We start from the raw sequence: 20,170 nt of genomic DNA, 5'->3' as shown, positions 1-20,170 counted from the left end.
CCTCTGGGCACAGGATGACTTTTGGATGTAAATTTTCTCAAGGTTTTTTTTTCTATTTAATTTTTTTTATTGCATTGAGTTTAAAGACCATAATTTGTAAATGTGCAGATTGCAAGTATGCACAGAGTATGCATAGAGTGCACAGGTGTCCAGCATGCACATCTTGTTTATGGGGTAAAACTGTATTTCTTTATTGTAGGTTAAAAAAGTAAGTAAATAAAAATCAATATTGTTCAAACTTTTTTTGGTTGGATGCATAAATGGCCACAGTAGTGGCTTGTTTTTAAAATACCATTCTGCTGCCATACATATCGACTAAGACATCATGTTGCTGTTAATCTGTGTCTAAAAGTTGCCCCTCAGCAAATCAGCTTTTTTCCTAAGGATTTATTTTTTTTAAATTTTTGCAAATTGGCTGGTGGTGGTTAAAATGTAGTCGGCCAAAATTATAAGAAACATTATCAATAATAGCTGTTAATGAAGACAGCAAATGTGCTACATGGCACTTTATGTATGTGACAACTTTGACTTCCAGTTGCTGTCTTCCATCTACTGCTGCTATATTTTATGCCTGAAGCTGGCACCAGATAAGCCAGCTAAGCTGTATTGTTTTGACTCACCCTAAACGCTCCACAATGAAGTTGCTGCTAATGGGATCTCAGATTTCTGTTTGGGTTTGTGTCAGTTTTCGGTTTTGCCATCTGGAGCCAGGCTGTCCTGGACTCTCCCGATAGTTTTAACAACCTCTTCTGACTCCCAGCTCATCACATACTGATGCTTGGTCAGGATCCATGGGCGTCAGACTGTGACAGACTGAGCACCTCTTTAGCATCATTTTTCAGCTTGCATGATAGTGCGGTAGAGTTTGGGTCTCTTGACAAGTCAAAAAATGTGAGGAGACTGTGGGCAAAACGGGCCCATAGGTGTTGTTACTGTCACTGTAAAGATAACCATGCTAAACAAGGATATGTCACAGGTGCAAGAGTGTGTGTGTGTCTGTGTGTGTGTGTGTCTACCAAAGATTAGTCATGTAATTCCTTGCCTACTTTATTTTATTTGAAGAAATTAAACTATTACCTGCCTCCCAAGTGATACCTCTTCTAAGTTTTTTTCATTTTTCCTTTTCTTCATCATGTGGAAAATCAACACTGAATTAAGAACTGATTCTTATTCCGTGTGTTTGTGTTTCATTTGGTCACAGACGAAAGTTGAGCTTGCTGAGGTGGTTCTAGCATTTAAGTGAGCTGCCTTGCCGTGTTTGGAGTATTTTCAACAAGGAGATGGCCCTTCGTCAGATTCAGGACACACTGGAGAGGTTATGCTTCTCTGTTGCCTTGGGACCACCTTGAAGTTCCCCTGGAATAGCTGGAGGAGGTGGCTAAAGTAAGGGAGGTCTGAGAATGGACAGATGCATCCATTGATGCATGCTTGGATGCTCACATGACAGTCCAGAATAAATGGGGTCCTATGGAGCAATCCAAATATGTAACGCTGTGGGGGTAAATGTTTTTACTGGCAATTTTCATTGTGTTGTCAATAGAAAAGGTCGAGATAACAGGTGCCATTTTTAGATTGTTGGAGGTGTTACTGTGAATTGGCTCCATTCTCAGGAGAACAATGTGGAATTTGACCAGCAGTAAGCAGAAATTTACTTTGTCAAGTGATTTAAAAACATCTACTAGTATGGCTCATTAATAAGAAATAATCCTTTAAAACAAAAATACAGTAGAACTTTTGTGTCACAATATTAAATGATTACACAAATGCATAGTGTATAAACAGTGTAATGTCATTGTCACAGTCTGTCCATGCTTGTGTTTTCACAGATGCCTCAGAAAAGCACATTAGGTCTTGTCTGGCTCCAGCAGCAGCCCGTGGTGCCCTTTCATGGGACAGCAGCCCAGGATGGATCATGCTGTCGTCTCCCCAGTGTTTGAAGTCTTCTTTCACCTTGCCTCGTCTTCCCACAGGCGGTTGGGGTGTCTTTGAAATTAAGCAGTGATGCATCTAAGGTGCCTTCTGTTAGAATTCATGGTTTTTGAAACCACCATGTACAGTAGATGGATCAAACACAGAGATCGCACAGAGCAGAGGTATGGTGCGCAGCATAACACCAAAGAGGAAAACATGATGTATGACTGCATCCACAAGCATCAAAACTCTATTTACTTTGACCTTAGCCTCAAACCCTTTAAGGGGGTGTATCTCAGTACATGATAGGCAGATACACCTGCAGTTGTATCTGGTCAGGGCAGGACACCATTATGACACAGGAGGTTTTTTTCAGTTTTTCATCATTTCAACATTGAATTCAGTGGGTTGAAGCTGAAAGGTATGTCCTGCTATAAAATTCGCATGCAAGAATCTTTGCAGGATTACTCAGAACCGCATGTTCGTGTGGGTCGAGTTCCTCAGCTTCCTGACGTGTCAGTTCCTCGAGTGTGCGTACAAATGTATGCAAAGATAAGATAGCAAATGACTCCAGTGGAAATAAAAACCCACGCAGTAAGCAGCTAAAAGTGTGCCTTGAAAAACTATGCGTGCCGAGTGGGTGTGAGACAATCCTGGCATACGTCAGTTGTTCTGAACAGTTGTCACGGGTGGAAATAAAAAGACGCTTTGTTCAACTTTGCGTTATTTTCCAGCATGCCTGATGCCACATGAAAGCATCCGAGTGACGCAGATTTAGAGATTCATATTCAACTATTATAGCTATTCCAAAGAAGAAATACCAGAGCACTGACTCCACACAGAAGATAAATGTTTGGTGCTTCCTTCCCATTCTTCAGTCGTCTTTGTAGTTTTCTTTGCCCTCTAATGACTCATGAACAAACACGATTGTGAACGTCAGCGATGGAAGAAAACGCTGCATTGTTGTTGCTACTCTTGCTCATCAAATGTGCAGTGATGCAACTTATTCCTAACAATCTGCAGTGGGGCTGACATCCATCGGTATTCTTTGCAGCTCGTGGGTTCATATATGGGTTCAGCAAAGGAGTGTTTACATCAGGTGACATTTTAACCAGATGAAAATCTTTTATCTTACAAGACAGTGAAAATAATGCAACCTTGACACATTTTCAGTAAAAAACTAGTGATGTTCTTTGATTTATTTTATTCACTTAATCTTGGTTTACCTTCTACAATATAATTTCCCTGATGTTAAACCCACTTCTTCTCTGCTGTTTCTTGTGTTTTTCTACACATGTTCTTTTTATTCATCGTCTCTTTTTTCTTCTTTTTTTTTTTACATCTGTGAAGTGAAGCCAACCAGTGGTGGGATAAGCGTAAATTTGTCCCTAGTGTTGAAAAATGTCCAACTCTTGGATGCATTTTCTACATAATTCACGCTGCCTGGAGTAAATCAGTGTCTGTTTACATCTCCTCAAAAGCTTGGATTTCAGAGGCAGCGTGTCAATGTGCAGAAGCGTACACAAGTGGCAAGCGTTTTCTCTGGATGGCACAGAACTGGCAATCCATCCTATTCAGTTTAACATGCTTCAATTTGAGCAATATGTTTTCAGTCATTTCTAGACTTTTTAGCGTTACTGCAGGGACATTTGCAAAGAAAAAATGAAGGTTTGGGAATAAATAACGGTAACAGCTGGACTTCCTTGTGGAAATCAACCAGAGACTGAATGTGCACAAAGCATACACATTTTGCACGCACACTCGATCTCAGCGAGGGAGCTGAAGCTTAATTTATTTTTCTCTCATGTCTGTCAATCACTGATTTATTTTATTTTACAGTAATTGTTGTCAACAACTACACATTTCTTCCTGCTGGTGTTTCATGAAAAACCTGCGATCTATCAGCCCCAATACAGGGAGTGCAGAATTATTAGTCAAGTTGTATTTTTGAGGAATAATTTTATTATTGAACAACAACCATGTTCTCAATGAACCCAAAAAACTCATTAATACCAAAGCTGAATATTTTTGGAAGTAGTTTTTAGTTTGTTTTTAGTTTTAGCTATTTTAGGGGGATATCTGTGTGTGCAGGTGACTATTACTGTGCATAATTATTAGGCAACTTAACAAAAAACAAATATATACCCATTTCAATGATTTATTTTTACCAGTGAAACCAATATAACATCTCCACATTCACAAATATACATTTCTGACATTCAAAAACAAAACAAAAACAAATCAGCGACCAATATAGCCACCTTTCTTTGCAAGGACACTCAAAAGCCTGCCATCCATGGATTCTGTCAGTGTTTTGATCTGTTCACCATCAACATTGCGTGCAGCAGCAACCACAGCCTCCCAGACACTGTTCAGAGAGGTGTACTGTTTTCCCTCCTTGTAAATCTCACATTTGATGATGGACCACAGGTTCTCAATGGGGTTCAGATCAGGTGAACAAGGAGGCCATGTCATTAGTTTTTCTTCTTTTATACCCTTTCTTGCCAGCCACGCTGTGGAGTACTTGGACGCGTGTGATGGAGCATTGTCCTGCATGAAAATCATGTTTTTCTTGAAGGATGCAGACTTCTTCCTGTACCACTGCTTGAAGAAGGTGTCTTCCAGAAACTGGCAGTAGGACTGGGAGTTGAGCTTGACTCCATCCTCAACCCGAAAAGGCCCCACAAGCTCATCTTTGATGACACCAGCCCAAACCAGTACTCCACCTCCACCTTGCTGGCGTCTGAGTCGGACTGGAGCTCTCTGCCCTTTACCAATCCAGCCACGGGCCCATCCATCTGGCCCATCAAGACTCACTCTCATTTCATCAGTCCATAAAACCTTAGAAAAACCAGTCTTGAGATATTTCTTGGCCCAGTCTTGACGTTTCAGCTTGTGTGTCTTGTTCAGTGGTGGTCGTCTTTCAGCCTTTCTTACCTTGGCCATGTCTCTGAGTATTGCACACCTTGTGCTTTTGGGCACTCCAGTGATGTTGCAGCTCTGAAATATGGCCAAACTGGTGGCAAGTGGCATCTTGGCAGCTGCACGCTTGACTTTTCTCAGTTCATGGGCAGTTATTTTGCGCCTTGGTTTTTCCACACGCTTCTTGCGACCCTGTTGACTATCTTGAATGAAACGCTTGATTGTTCGATGATCACGCTTCAGAAGCTTTGCAATTTTGAGACTGCTGCATCCCTCTGCAAGATATCTCACTATTTTTGACTTTTCTGAGCCTGTCAAGTCCTTCTTTTGACCCATTTTGCCAAAGGAAAGGACATTGCCTAATAATTATGCACACCTGATATAGGGTGTTGATGTCATTAGACCACACCCCTTCTCATTACAGAGATGCACATCACCTAATATGCTTAATTGGTAGTAGGCTTTAGAGCCTATACAGCTTGGAGTAAGACAACATGCAAGAAGAGGATGATGTGGACAAAATACTCATTTGCCTAATAATTCTGCACTCCCTGTAGATGGATTCACCGGGGAAAATCGACCTGGTTGCAGATATTAGAAACAAGGCCAAATGATCTGGTTAAAGAGCAAACAGGACAGAGGGAAGAGCGTGTCAGTACATTTGTGTGTGTGTGTGTGTGTGTGTGTGTGTGTGTGTGTGTGTGTGTGTGTGTGTGTGTGTGTGTGTGTGTGTGTGTGTGTGTGTGTGTGTGTGTGTGTCACTGCCGGTAGCACTATTAGGCCAGTGGACATCTGCCTGGCCCGTGTTTGTAATCCCAAGTAGCCTGAGCCTAACAACTACATAATGAGGGTACAAAGCAGCTGGTCTCTGTGTTGATGCGTGAGTGCGCCCTTGCCTTAAAATGTGAACACAATCATTAGGTGTGTGTGTGTGTGTGTTTTAACAGATAGTCTGGACACAAAGCTGCTTTTATGGACTGGGGGAAAAAAGTGCCCCGTTCCCTGCTGAGAGGGCTCAGTCTCAGGACAAAAGTCTGTGTGTGTGCATTTGCACTTAAAGCATAGTGTCGGAAGAAACGCAACCATTTGGATGCTGTGGTGTTTGTAGCCAAGCCAGAGTGCTGATGACAGCATTTCTCATTTGAAGTGTTTAGAAGCAGTTTTGCTTGCATGTCTTAGATAAAAAATTGTGTGCGTGTGTGTGTGTGTGTGTTAGAATTTGGCATTTCACTCACGAATAGTTTCCACTGCAGGTCAGCAGCAGTTGTTTGGATGCTGGTCAGGTTTGTGTGCCAGCTGACATGCATACTCTCACACACTGCGCTTAGGCTAAAGGTGGCTGTGTTTCGTAAAATTCTCAGCACAGCAAGCGGTGCTGGGGTTGCTGGAAAAGTCAAGTATGTATGTGAGCTGTATGCATGTCCATGGCTGTGTGTGCACATGCATTTCTCTGTTTCAGTGAATGAGTGATGTGTGTGAAGTGAGTGTGTGGGAGTTTTGCATCGTGTGTAACTACCACCTGCTGCTCAGTCCTGATGGAAATGGCCATAGATTGCAATTTCCCTTGAAACAATATAGAATCAAAACTTGACCTTTACCTTTTTGCATACATAGATTTGCAAGTGGACAAGTACATAAATGTAATTGGAAGCAACTAGTAGGTTAAACCATAGTTTAAAACCCATCTGCTTGTCATTTTTATTGGTTATTTTCGGTATGTAACATGAATCATGCTAAACGGGATTTAGAACTTTTTCTCTTTGCACCACATTGTCTGCCTTCATCTCACCCTATCCCACCATCCTCATCTGTCACACCACCCTGCAGCTTGTCCTCCTTCACTGCATCCATGTCTTGCTCTTTTCCTCATGCTTGGCAGCTCTATAATCAATATCCCTCCATTGCACCTTGAATCTCCAAATCACTTAGCCAGAGCTTTCATTCTGATGTACTCATTTCTAATCCTCTCCATTCTGGTCACTCCCAGCGAAACTGAGCATTTCCAGCTATACCTTCTGTCTTTTTGTCAGTGCTACCATGTCCAAACCATACATCATAGCAGTTCTTACTACCATTTTGTAAACCTTCCCTTTTACCCATGCTACTATACATCTGTCACAAAGTGCCCAGACATTTGCCTTCACCATTTCACCTCCTCCTTTACCTCTCTTGTGCACTGTCCATTGCTCTGAATGATTGATTTCAGGTGTTTAAAGTCATCCACCTTCACTACCTCTCCTCCTCAGATCTTCATAGTTACACCTGTCTCCCTGTCATTTGCACATATGTATTCTGTTGTGCTTCTGCAAACTCTCATGTCTCTTCTTTCCACAGCATACCTCCACCTCTCTGGGTCGTCTTCCACCTGATCCCTACTCTCATCACCAGAGATGGGCAGTAACGCGTTGCTTGTAACCCTAACCCTAAACCCTAACCCCCTGTTTGCTTGATGCATAAAGTTAAAAGATTAAAACTGATAAAACAAGTAAAAAAAAAAAGACTTTTCCATTTGATTACATTTTGTATGATGGATTATGCAGGAAAAAGTAGAATTGGGCTGAAAGATCTATTGTTTTATTACCTATTCAGGTTGTAAATCGTGTTTTTAAAAAGTAACTAAGTAACTAAGCAATTACTTTTGAAAATAAGTAATCAGTAAAGTAATGGGATTACTTTTGGGGGAAGTAATCAGTAATTAGTTACTGATTACTTTTTTCAAGTAACTTGACCAACACTGCTCATCACAGATCACAAAGTCTTCTGCAAACATGATAGCCCATGAAGCCTGCTTCCTGACCTGATGTGTGAACCCCCACATTAAACCCATCTGTCAGTCCAATCACACACCTCCCCACTGTCTTGCTGTCATCATGCACGTCTGGTACCACCCTCGCATACTTCTCTGCCACACCTGACTTCCTCATTTCTCATTTGGTCAGGGTTTGTAGACACTGGGTGACTGGTCCTCACGTTCTCCAGACCTGAAACCAAGAGAGAACCTCTGAGATATTATGTATTGGTGCATCTGATGCTGCCAAATAATAGCACAAAATGTCTAGAATCTCACTGATGCCCTGATCCAGGTCTGGGAGGATATCTTTCAGGGCATTATCCACCATCAAATGACTATCAAGAATATTTTAATATTTTATTCATTATCTAATGTTTAAGTGTTGCATTATTTATTTTAATTAAAACAAAACCTGAAAGCTTCTGCTATAAAGTCTCTAATGTAGACACTGGATGATTTCAGCAAATAAAATTTGTTAATTCAACAAAAAATAAATAAATACATAAATAAATAAAACAACTAAGGAAATAACAGATGACACCATTTAAAGTGAGTGTAGTCTCTTCATAAAGTGAAATTAGACCCTCCACCCCACCTCCTGCTTTGTGTGCCCTGCTTTACTGGCCTGTGTGAACCAGTTCATTAATGGCGTTGCGTGAGTGGAAGGAGTTAAGTCATATAGACAAAAGCAGATACTGTAACTGTGTATCCTACCCGCCACTGCAGGCAACAACATTGCTTTCTTTTGTTGTCTGTGGCATTTCACCAAGTCCAGAGTTGAATTTGCGAGAAGCTGGATGACGGAGAGAATCACTCAGTTCCAGGAGAGACAAGAAGCTTATCTGTGGCTTAACACATTAAAAGGAAGGCTCAGGTGTCAGTGTACTTGTATCCCTCCATGAGTGAGTAAACTTACCTGCATGCTTTGTCTAAGCATATATGTGTGAGTTACACACGTGTTTGACAGGTCCTGAGTGAGATCATTGTGTGACGCATGCACCTTAAGATCACTATGATCAGATTCAACAAGAACAAACAGAAATTATTCATTGTTGATGAACAAAATGCAAATGCAGTCGCATGCAGCTTAGCCACAGAAGGCAAGCATTCGAAACAGGATCAGATATTTTCTGAGGCAGATTTGGAAGATGTTAGGAAATCACATAAAGAAAGTTTAGTCGTATAGAGACTTGGCACAGTTAAGTCCCATCCAGACAGGAGAAGAAAACAGTTCATGGCCTTGGTAGACTTTGTACCACATCAAAGTGCCTCCTTGTGAATTCTCCAAGTGAAAAAACACAGAGGAAGCTGCAGTGTGGTGAGATGAACTGACTACAGTGTAAAAAGACCCAGAAGTAAGTTTTTAAAAGCTGCCACACTGAAAAAAACGTAAGCATCAAATGAACTGAAGTCCAGTCCAAATATCCAGATGTTAATTAAGCTGCATTTTGACTTTATTTATTATAATGGAATGTGGATGGTTTAAAGAGTTGATCACAGCAGCTTACTAAAAAAGAAAGCTAACACAGGCCCTCTAACAGCTGAGTGGACATAGAGCTGAACTAATCATCTGTCTGAGTGAGATGTGATATTTTTAGCCAGATAAAGTTCATGTTTCAGCCCTCAGCTTCATATTGTGGTGTTTTTCCCTCAGTGGACATGACTTTCTGTGTAGGACCCATATGCCTCTGTCTGTTTGTTAAAGTTGCCAACTGAGCTCCCAGTGGCACCAGGAGATTGGCTGGCAACTGCCTGTCAACTACCAGTTGCTAGGGAAAAGGGAGTATTCCCCGACTGGGTGCAAGTGGTTGCTGGCAGCCACTGTGAAATTAATGTAAACCAGTCAGTCCCCTAAACACTGGTCAAAAAAATAAAAAATAAATGTGTACTCCCCGACCAGTGGTTGCTGGAGGATCCTTGCTGTTGCTGGGTAAAATTAGTTGCAGTGAGGTACACTTTGTTACACTGAAAACCTCCTTTTAATTGTTCTGGTTGCTAGCCCCGAAATCACCTGTAGTTTGTATGGAAGACACGGTCTTGCTGTCCCAACAACTACTGTGAAGAGTGCAACACAAACTGGAAACGGTGACCGTTGGTCTTCAAAGTAAAAGCTGAGCCTTTTGAAACATAACTTTTGAGAGTAAGTCACAGGTTTTACACTGAAGGCGAAAGTTCTCCGTTTTTGGAGTCGGCGTTTTACATACAACTACAATCGACTCATGCAATCTGCTCCCATGGAGGCAATCACAAGGAGATTTTTGGTGAACCACCCAGTAACAACCAGCAACCACTCACCAAGCAGTCAGGGAATAAGCATTTTTTGACCAGAAAATGCAAGCAGGGTCACTGCCCAGTATCTGAACGTGTAGGGCTAAGGCCCAGGTCGTTATGTGCAAGCCTTTTGTGTGGATATCTGGATAGTTTTTACTGATTACTAAAATATTATTACAAAGATATGAAAGATGTTTTTGTATCTTTTGTCTAAAGTTTACTCATTTATAAAGAAGCTTCATTTTAGCTTTTAAAGTTCATGTTGCTTAACATGAACTACAGATTCCCATAAATGGACACATTATTTCATTCCATTGTTACAAAGTTCATTGTTTTCTATTCTTTGTTCGTCATTAAAATTTCAAATTAAATAATTTTCAGAAAATACACGACAATCACATCTTAATGTTCTAACGTGGGTAATTGTATCCATGCCTTTACCAAGCTTTACCAACACCACAATGTATGTCCTTAAGCTCCAGAGCAAGTAGCTTTTCTTTGTGTGAGGTCTGTGGTGTCCCTTTACATGGCATGTGAATTATTCAGGAGTCTGGTCACGTTTCCAAGAGTGCCCCGCCTCATTTCGTGCCAGCATTAGCATGGTGACCTACATCATGGTCTCAGCCTTAATGTACAGCCTAGAATGAATATTAAATCTGCCAGTGTTGTTCACCTGTTGCACCACCAGCATGTTCTCAAATAGCACAAATCACAGGCCAAAATAAATAAACCAAACCACTGCAGAATTTGTTGGTTAAGAAGATTTTTTTATCTCTTGTTTTTACTTAACATACAGTATATGTCTGTGCATCTGGGGCAACTGGATTTTATTTTTTTGGGTATTAGTTTCCAGAAGGGATAACTAACTCTTGACAAAGCGCTTCCCTTTGTTTTTTAAATATCAGGAATATAACAAATTGTTGCAGATATCATTTCTGAGATGATACTATGTTATTTATAGCATAACTATGAGCTACTGTGAGTTATTTGCAACCAAATGGAGTCAGATTTTAAGTTAAGCACAATTTTCTTATAAAACTTTAAATACACCTCACTAGACTTATTTGCTCTTGTGGTAATAGCAGCTAGGTAATCAGATTAATCCTTAAAAAAGAGGCTGTATGCAGGATTATTGACATGTCAAAATCAGTGACTTCCTGGCGAAACCACCCCTCACCAAGGCAAGAATGATCAATGATAGCTAAGATCAAGATCAACAATGGGAGGATACTAACGTGTCAACACAGCCAGTGAGGCCATTTCATAGAATCACTTTTACAGCTTAACTTCTCATATCAGCACATTTTAACAGCACATACATCCATTTAAAATGTAATTATCAACAATTACAATACAATAAATGCAACAACCAGATGGTTGTTTTGTCTCTTTGTGTTGGCCCTGTGATGGGCCTGGAATAGGCTCCGTCGCCTGTGACTCTGATAAGGATACGTGGAAGAGACTGGATGAATGGATTGAAATACAGCAACTGTCCAGATTTTTTTTTAACTACTTAATGCTACATTTAAAAAGCTGTAATGATGTACATCTACATGACAGCTGTTTTTGTATCAGCAGACAATGCAAATGACCAAAAAACAAATTAGATTGACAATTTTTCTGTCTCAGTATAATAAATGCCTTAGTCTGGCCACTCCTGTCAGAACTGTCTGCCTCCACCACTGACAATCACACTTTTATTTCTTCTTTTTTCCCCGTTAATATACCACGAACCTGAAACAACCTTTTTTATTTCTCAGACTATAACCAAACACTGACATAGTTTGATATTCAGCTGAACTTCCTGGAAGCATTTTTAACAGAAGAAATGTTTGAGCTTGAGCTCAAAGCATTAGCTTCTGACGTATGACATTTAAGCTCCTCCAAAGGTAACAAGAGACTCTGGCATGTTTGGCTACAAGCATGAAATTGCTTGAAAATGCTTTCTTTGTCACTGAGGGGTCATTTTAAACACAGTCCCAGACACACCAAGACTTACACTCTCAGTTTTATTCCAGCATAGTCACATGGTGCTAAAACACTGGAGGATATTCGTTTCTCTGGATTACTTGATAATAAGTGGAGGGGGTAACTATTCCTCACATTACAAAATTATATAGTATGATCTGACTGAAAAAGTTCCTCATGCAAAACACCGTTTTATTCCTTGAGAAGGAATAGAGAGATTATGTTGTCTGGCAATTGCCAGTGATGGCTCTTTGGGGAGTTTTGAAAGAAACTGGAACTTTTGAGAACCTGAGGAGAGATTTGTGTCACAAATTCACCTACTTTACAGGTACATGGAGAGGAAATGGACCAGTAAAGAAAAAAAAACCTCCAGTACTACCTTTCACTTACACTTAAGTAATGCATTTCAGCTTTTGGGCTTCATCGTGGTCATCGTAAAAATATATACATTTTAATTAAGATTGCTATTGGGTGGAAACAAGCATATCCAGTTGTGTGGCAAAATACACCAGGTGATTTAGTGTATGACGGTCATTTTGAATGTGATATGCTTCCTTTTGCCAGGCAGTCCGAGTATTTCAGGATGGGATTTTATCACACAACCACCTCTAGGGTTTACAAAGAATGGTCAAAAAGAGAGAAAATATCCACCTCACTGTGTCAAAGAATGGCAAGACTGCTTTAAGCTGATAGGAAGGCAACAATAACTTAAATACCCGTTCATTACCACTAAGAAATGCAGAAGAGAAGATCTGAACACACATGTTGAACCCTGACGCAGACAAAACAGTAGAAGACCACACCGGGTGTCATTGCTGTCAGCTAAGAACAAGAAACTGAGGCTATAACTCACCAAATTGGACAAGATGAGAAGAAACGCTGTGTGACATGCTGGTGGTGTAATGGTGTGAGCCATATTTTCTTAGCACACTTTACACCCCTTAGAATTACCTGGTGATCATTTAAATGCACCAACCTTCCTGTATAATTGATTTGATGACTATTTCAATCCCTTTATGACTAGAGTGTACCAATCTCCTGACGACTGCTTCCCGCAGGACAACGTGCCACATCATAAAACTTAGATCATCTCATGCTGGTTTTTTGAACACGACAATGAGTTTAGTGTACTGAAATGGCTTCCACAGTCGCCAGATTGCAATCCAATAGAGCACCTCTGGGATGGGAGGGTCACATATTGGATATGGAGCCAACAAATCGGCAGTAATTGTGTGATGCTATGGACCAAAATCTCTTGCTGAATCTATGCCACAGGTTTAAAGCTGTTCTGAAGGCAAAAGTGGGTCAAACTGAGGAATAGTGAAATTTGCCTAGTGTTTTCTTTCCCCTTTGGGTACAAACAAGGACTTATTAATTAAGGAGTTTTTATAGTGACTGTTAAATTCTTAGTATTCCATTAGATTTTTTTTTCTTTTTATCATAATGTCTATTTTTTATGATGTATTTCATAAGGTGTTTCACTGCTTTTCCTTTTTTTGGCAGAAGACAAAAGACCCAGCCGTGTAGGTGTTTCCTTGGCTGATATGTTCATGGACTCTTTTGGTTAGTTCTTGGGGAAAAAACTGGACACAAACTCAGAGGAGCTTGGGAACGATGTGACCTTCAGCTTTCACACGGGAAGCTAACACAGCTGTTCTTCTGTGAGGTACACTGTGTAATGAGCACCTGGATATTATGATTTCCTGAGTCAGAGAAAATTTGAAGTAATTTTGTTTGATTTTTTTTTACATAGCTGGGATTACCTCACCAAAATTACTTTCTAATCATGAATAATCATTGTGAATCATAAGTACAGGACATAGACACAGCCTAAAAAAGGAGCACCACAGCTCTCTGCTGATGGATATAATTCAGAAATTGGATCCAATAATGATGGACTTGAGCCACCATAAACCCCCATTATCATAGAACATATAAAATCATTTTCAAGTCAGATAGAAAAATAAGCAGTGATACTGTTCTACTGCAATTTGTATGCAAAAGTGTTTTTACATGAATATATGCATGTTGGAGAGAGGACAAAAGAGTAAAACAACTGTGAAGATTTATTACTTTCAGCCCTAGTTTCTGTTGTTATACATGGAGCATTATCCACAGGTTTTTCCCAAATGAATGTAATTTTAAGCAACTGAATTTGTACACATCTCAGTACTGGGGTTAGAAAATGACATTTGCACGCTTTCATATTTTTCTAATTATGTTGATGCACCTTCCTGCGGAGACCTGGTGGAGGATAATAAAAACCACGGGTCACTTATTGCCTTAATGTTCTCATGTACGAACGTGACATGACGAGCCAAACGGGGTCAATTAAATACGAGGGAGGAGGTGCAATAAACCTGTTGTGGTTTCACAAAGTATTTACATTTCTTCATTTCAGAGGACATTAGCGAAATTGCATCTCAATAACTACATTAGCATCAGACACTAACTGCTGTTTAGAGGAACTGGACTGCACACTGTGCTGGCCACATGTAGGCATCTTCAGGTGTGTGTGTGTTTTATCTCTGGAAGAAGTGTTGATAATCTCGAGACACATACAACCTAGATAACTGCTGCTGCTTCCCCGCAGGTTTCAGCCAGTTACATTTTTAGTTCTTTGATTTGTTCCTCTCTGTTTCTACCAGCATGATCTGAGTAGTTCCAGTCTGCATCAGCTCAGATAATTCTAATATCATTTTCACTGTGCAGCTTCTCCACAGTTATCAGCAGAAATTTCCAGTGGTTAGGGAGACATTTTTGTTTGCCTTATTATACAAAGATTTATACCTGAAGTTAGCACAAACTTTAGAAAAAAACATCCCTTCCAGCAAACTAAACACACAGAAGAATTTCTATCTTGCATGAACACAAAGTCAATAGGAAAACTAGTGAAAATCAGCCAAACAGCACTTTGTGATTCTACAATGTAAACAGACACTAAGGCTCTGCCTGCTTTCCTGAGGTCAACATACACTCAGCCTTAGCATCACTATGGATTCTTCACTTCTGGCTTTGTGTTAGTATGTTGTCTTTGCAGATACTTGCACAGGGTCCATGCCTTGTTATCAGCAGCTGTTCCTAGCCTGCCCACAGTTTGCACTTTATCATCATTCTTCACATTCTTGGCTTTTCAGGCAATAAAAACAAATTGCTCCACAATTTTTATCCTGTACATGGATTCATTTGACTAGAACAAATTAGCAGGGCTTTAAAGGGCTTGGAAGGAAAAGACAGTTTGAGTTTCTTGAAAACATTTCACCTCTCATCCAAGAAGTTTCTTCAGCTCTAAAACCAATCTGTGCAGAGTCCCAGATTTTAAGACCTAGTAGGAGTTGTCCCTTAAGAGGGTTGTTGGGCCACTATTGATCATGTGCCTTTTTCTTCTATTCACCCATCAAGCAGATTGTTCAAGAATGACTGTAACTCAAATAATGTCACAGTTGTATATCACCATGAGGCATGTTAAAGGCCAGTAACATAAACCCTAGATTGTCGTGTTTTTGCAAAATACAGGCTCAAGGAGCAGACTCGGGGCACATTTGGCAGGTTTTTAGTGTTTACTGACAAAGAAAGAATAGTGAAGGGATTTTATAGGATGGGTGTCAGCAGCACTGCAGCTTCACACTCCTGAGCTCTGTCAGGGGAGAAAATATGGAGTTAGCAATTGCCCAAGAGATGAGTATGAATTGTAAGAAGAATCCTGATGGTTCTCAATCATCTTATCAGTCTTATTCGTGTGCAGGGTTAAGAATCTTGGAGCGAGTTGGTGGGCAGCTGGTGGAATTCCAGGAGTTGATGCCGAGAGCAGGAAGGCAGGTGACCAGGTGAGTCCTTCCTTTGATAGGTTATGGAGAGCTGGTTTTGGAGTTGGTATGATTAACCTGATATTTCCACATGCAGCAGGTGAGTTGGTTTCCAGGAAAGCAAGGTTTTCCAGGAGGTACCTGAGTAGGCAACTATGAGTATCGAAGAGTGCACTAAGGAGCAAAAGCAAATGATTACTAGGAGCAGGTAACACAGGTGGCCTAATCTTCACCATACTGGCCATGAGAGTTTGGAAAAGAACTGCAACCTGAAGTCTGGATATCCTTCATACTTGATCATTCGATTACCAGATGTGAGACAGGTGTGAAATAGCTCAAAGGAGAAACTTAACGAAACAGAAAAGCATGCTTGTCCAATAGCTGAATACCTTTAGAAACTCTGACCACATTTTTCCAAGATAAGATTGGGGCAGGCGCTGTTTAACACCGTCACTGCTACTTTGAGCCTTGCTCTTCTTTCCAGCTTTCCTTCATTCACTAGACAATTTACATTTTAAAAAAACACTCCAGGTGCAACCTGAACATGTCAAAGAACCCATACTTGTGTCTTTTTTTGTGAAGACAGACAAATCAAAGCCTTTATTTAACATACAAACAATATCTCACCTCTCCACCTCTCTTTTGTACACCAGCCATCTTCTCGTTCAGCTTTGTCCGCAAAATCTTGTGGTTAAATTCAAACATGTTCTGTCTTATCCGCATTAAACAAGGTGGTGTATTGAAGTTATTCTTCATTCAAAACATATTTTTAATAGATTTTTAAACATGAAACCTCCTGACCAGGTGTTTTGACGAACAAAGTGGTTCATGTCAGGACAGCACAGGTTTCCCGTTGCACAGGGAACACATGGATAACATCTCTCCCACATTTGTTTATTGAACTGTCCTTCTGACTTGGAAACGGGAGGAGGGAGAAAAGGGAACACGAGAAAAAAAGTAAAGACATGAACAAGACAAGACATGAAGTAAACAGATATGTATTATATTATAAGGTGATTAAAGGTTTAGATTTTTATACAATGAATCTAAGCATATATATTGAAAAACCTTTATTTAACCAGTCTTGATACTCTAAGAAACTCTTTTGCAAGATAGGCACACTCTTCACTTCATTGTGATAATTACAGAGTTTTTCTATTTTCAGCAAGTAATTTTCCAAGAAGGATTTAACTGGGAAACAAATGGAAAACTCATTTCTTATTATATATGATGAATTAGATCCATTTCAATGATCTATGAGTCATTTGTTATTTTACACCTTTAATTTGGGTACAGGTTTTTGTGTAAATTTTTCGGGTAGGTTTGAAGTCCTCAGATATTTTCAGCTCTGAGGTATCCAAGGATTTCAGATTCTTATAGGTTAAATAACATGTTGTCAGCAGAGAAGTTATTGTTTCAGACAATTTGCTTGTCTTTAGACCCAGACTGCCTGTTTCTCAACACAGGAGGGTAGACAGTGAGGCGACACTGTCAGCAGAACCAAATAAGGCAGATACACTGTTTGGTAACACGATGAAGTAAAGTTTCATGCTCCCTTCGCTTGATGTAAAGTCGAGTTTAGTTCCAACTTCAAGATGAGTCATGATGGTTTTTTGTGGACTGGACATTTTCGCAAACACTGATTGTATTTTCTCCTTTGGCTGCAATCCTGTCACATTCATATCGGTACTGACGGTGTATAGTTACACTTTGCATTGAGTTGTTTTACAAGATTAGACCTTCAGATTTATATTATATCATCACACCAAGGCTGGTTGCGCTAAGATTAATCATTACCGTGGCTTAGATTCGAGGAGAAATTCTGCAGATTTTATGCATGATTACTTCAGTTGTCAGTGGCAGCACTGTGAGAACAGGTGTCTATGAGCCAGAGATTAGGAGAGAATGAGGTTAGACTTTATTAATATACATTTTAACAGAAAACCTGGTTTACAAATTGGAAAAAAAGAGGGGGGAAGAGAAAACAAGATATTTTGTATCTAAAAGTGTTACAGAGTTGCATAATGGAGATTATAGGATGTTGCAATTTTTGATCTTGAGCCATACTAAGGAATATCTTCCTGCCTCAGCAGGAAAAGCAAGTGGGGAGGTGGGGTGAACTACATCTACAATTAGCTTTAATTATTTTTGTTGTTTTTTGTTTTGTATTTTAAAGCAGCAAAGTCATATTGCTATATTTGGGGAGAATATAATTGGTATGAATATATTTATCTTCTTCTTGTTTATCTGTTTAACTCAGTCTCACACTGAGACTGGATTTATTTGTTAGACCGCTAAGATACTGTACTTAAAGCTAGTTTCAGTTCCCGTGATTATATCACATTAGAACTACAGATTCAGCTTACTCTGGTTTATGAAGGCTGAGCTTTGTCCGCTCAATGAAATATAATCCTGCTGCCTCACTCAGGATAAATCATTTTTCTGTTTTATCTAGGGGTTTATGATTTGTTCCTTAGATTTATTTATCTGTTTTTGTTGGAAGTTTACACAGTTATGACAGAAACCTGGAAAACATCAAGCCTGGACAAGTTTGAAGCTGCAAGCCAAGAGATGAATTATTAGTGCTTGGGGTTTATAATGACTGTGTTAGAAATACCAAATCACATTACCCAGCAGTAGCCTCCTCCATTTGTTATGACTGCATGTGAGTGAATGAGTGAATGAAAGTAGGTTTTCCCTAGTTAGAAATCTGACTTTACAGCTGATGGCTGTCAGGTATAGACATTGAACATGTACACAAACTCATTGACTTGAGTAGTGGCGTACAAATGTGATTTACTGAAACATGTGTTGGTCAAACAGGAAAAGGGGATTTTGCAACCAAAAATAAAGTATTGCTGAAGCCTAATTACTGGGTTTAAATTTGAAATATGAATACAATTTGAATACAAGTTCGAGCAAGTGCATGACAGTTTGGTTGAATTTTCCCACTCACCTACCATTCCTGTCACTGGGGACCTCAGTACATATTTAGCCTACACACCAAATTTGCATTATTACTGTCAGATAATTTTTTCATCCTTTCAAGTTCTATTTTTCTTTGTCTGTCTTTGTGACACAGAATTTCCACTAAAATAAAGTATTGCTGAAGCCTAATTACTGGGTTTAAATTTGCTGTGGATCCTTCAAGCATGGACCCATGGAGACATAAACATCTTGAGCCAAGCATTTTGTTAAACTTGATCAAGTGGAGTTCCAGACTGAATCTATGAAGGCTGAGATCACAGGCTATAAAACTGGGTTATGATTGGTGTAAAATCTAACTTTGATCTGAAAGTCTAGATTTGATGTCACTTTGTTTTGTACTGGTTACGTAGAGATATTGCAATTCAGCATATAGGTTTTAATTTTTACTGGCTAGAGGAGAAATATCACATTGCAGTTTTCAAAATAGCTTCAAAATGTAATTGATTTTTGTTTGGGTTTTTTTTTTTTTTGGGGGGGGGGGGGGGGGGGTTACATTCCCGCAATTTTTAATTGCTCTGCTTTTGTATCTGTGTATCTATGTCAATGTACATTTTTAATAGAAAGGTTAGCTATGGCATTGGTCATTTTGCCCCTGACGCCAGAGACAGTTAAAGTCTTGCATGATGTTTTGGGCATGTCAGAATTGCTATCCAGACCCAGATAATCAGCCCTGGATGGATGGATGGCTGGATGGATTGCTTTTACATATCAGTTGTATTTTTGTTTTGTTTTTGTAAAAGTAATCAGTATAGTATTATATAATCAGTATATTATCAGTATAATTAGTACAATATAAAAAAAAATAAGGATGGACGTAGCTGTTAAATGTGAAGCCAACTTGCAAATATTTGCATTATTTTTAATGGCCACAAGGGGGTGATACCTGTGACATCTGGTTCCATAGAAGTCTATAGGAAAATGGCCTGCTGACTTGAACTCTGTAAGCACTTTACTATCAAGTTTATGGACTCTGTCACTAATTTGAATAAAAAAATAAATAATAATAAATAATCTTCATGCTCACCGGTCAACATAATATGACCAAGATTTATAAAATTAAATCTTGGTCATATTATGTTGACCGGTGAGCATGAAGATTCACAGTCAGATGCAAAATCAGTTTTAAAACAGAAAGATGGTGACAGCGAAAATGCCCATGTGGAGGCTTCAAAACAGGACTTCAGATACCAATGGTTAACACGGTAGCTACATCCATCTTTTATATTGCCCGTGATTTTTTTGGTTGCTATGGCAACATCTCTACTCTGAGGAGTGTCAAAAATATAGGTGGTGCAAGATGGAAAAAAAATCTGCTAACTAAAATGCATTAAATTCAATGTCATGTTTGTAAAAAGAAAAAAATGGGGGGGGCAAAATATGTCCATATACATCCTTAAGACCGGGCAGAATATCAGGAAATGAAATGTCTGTGACCCATGTAAGTACAATTGATTGATTGATTGATTGGTAATTTATTTCAACATGTGAACAATATACAAGTACATTTAGAAAA

Source organism: Astatotilapia calliptera, chromosome 2 (genome assembly GCF_900246225.1).
Source record: "Astatotilapia calliptera chromosome 2, fAstCal1.2, whole genome shotgun sequence".
Lineage (NCBI taxonomy): Eukaryota > Metazoa > Chordata > Actinopteri > Cichliformes > Cichlidae > Astatotilapia > Astatotilapia calliptera.
The sequence above is the reverse complement of the archived record's forward strand: the minus strand, read 5'-3'. Positions refer to the sequence as shown.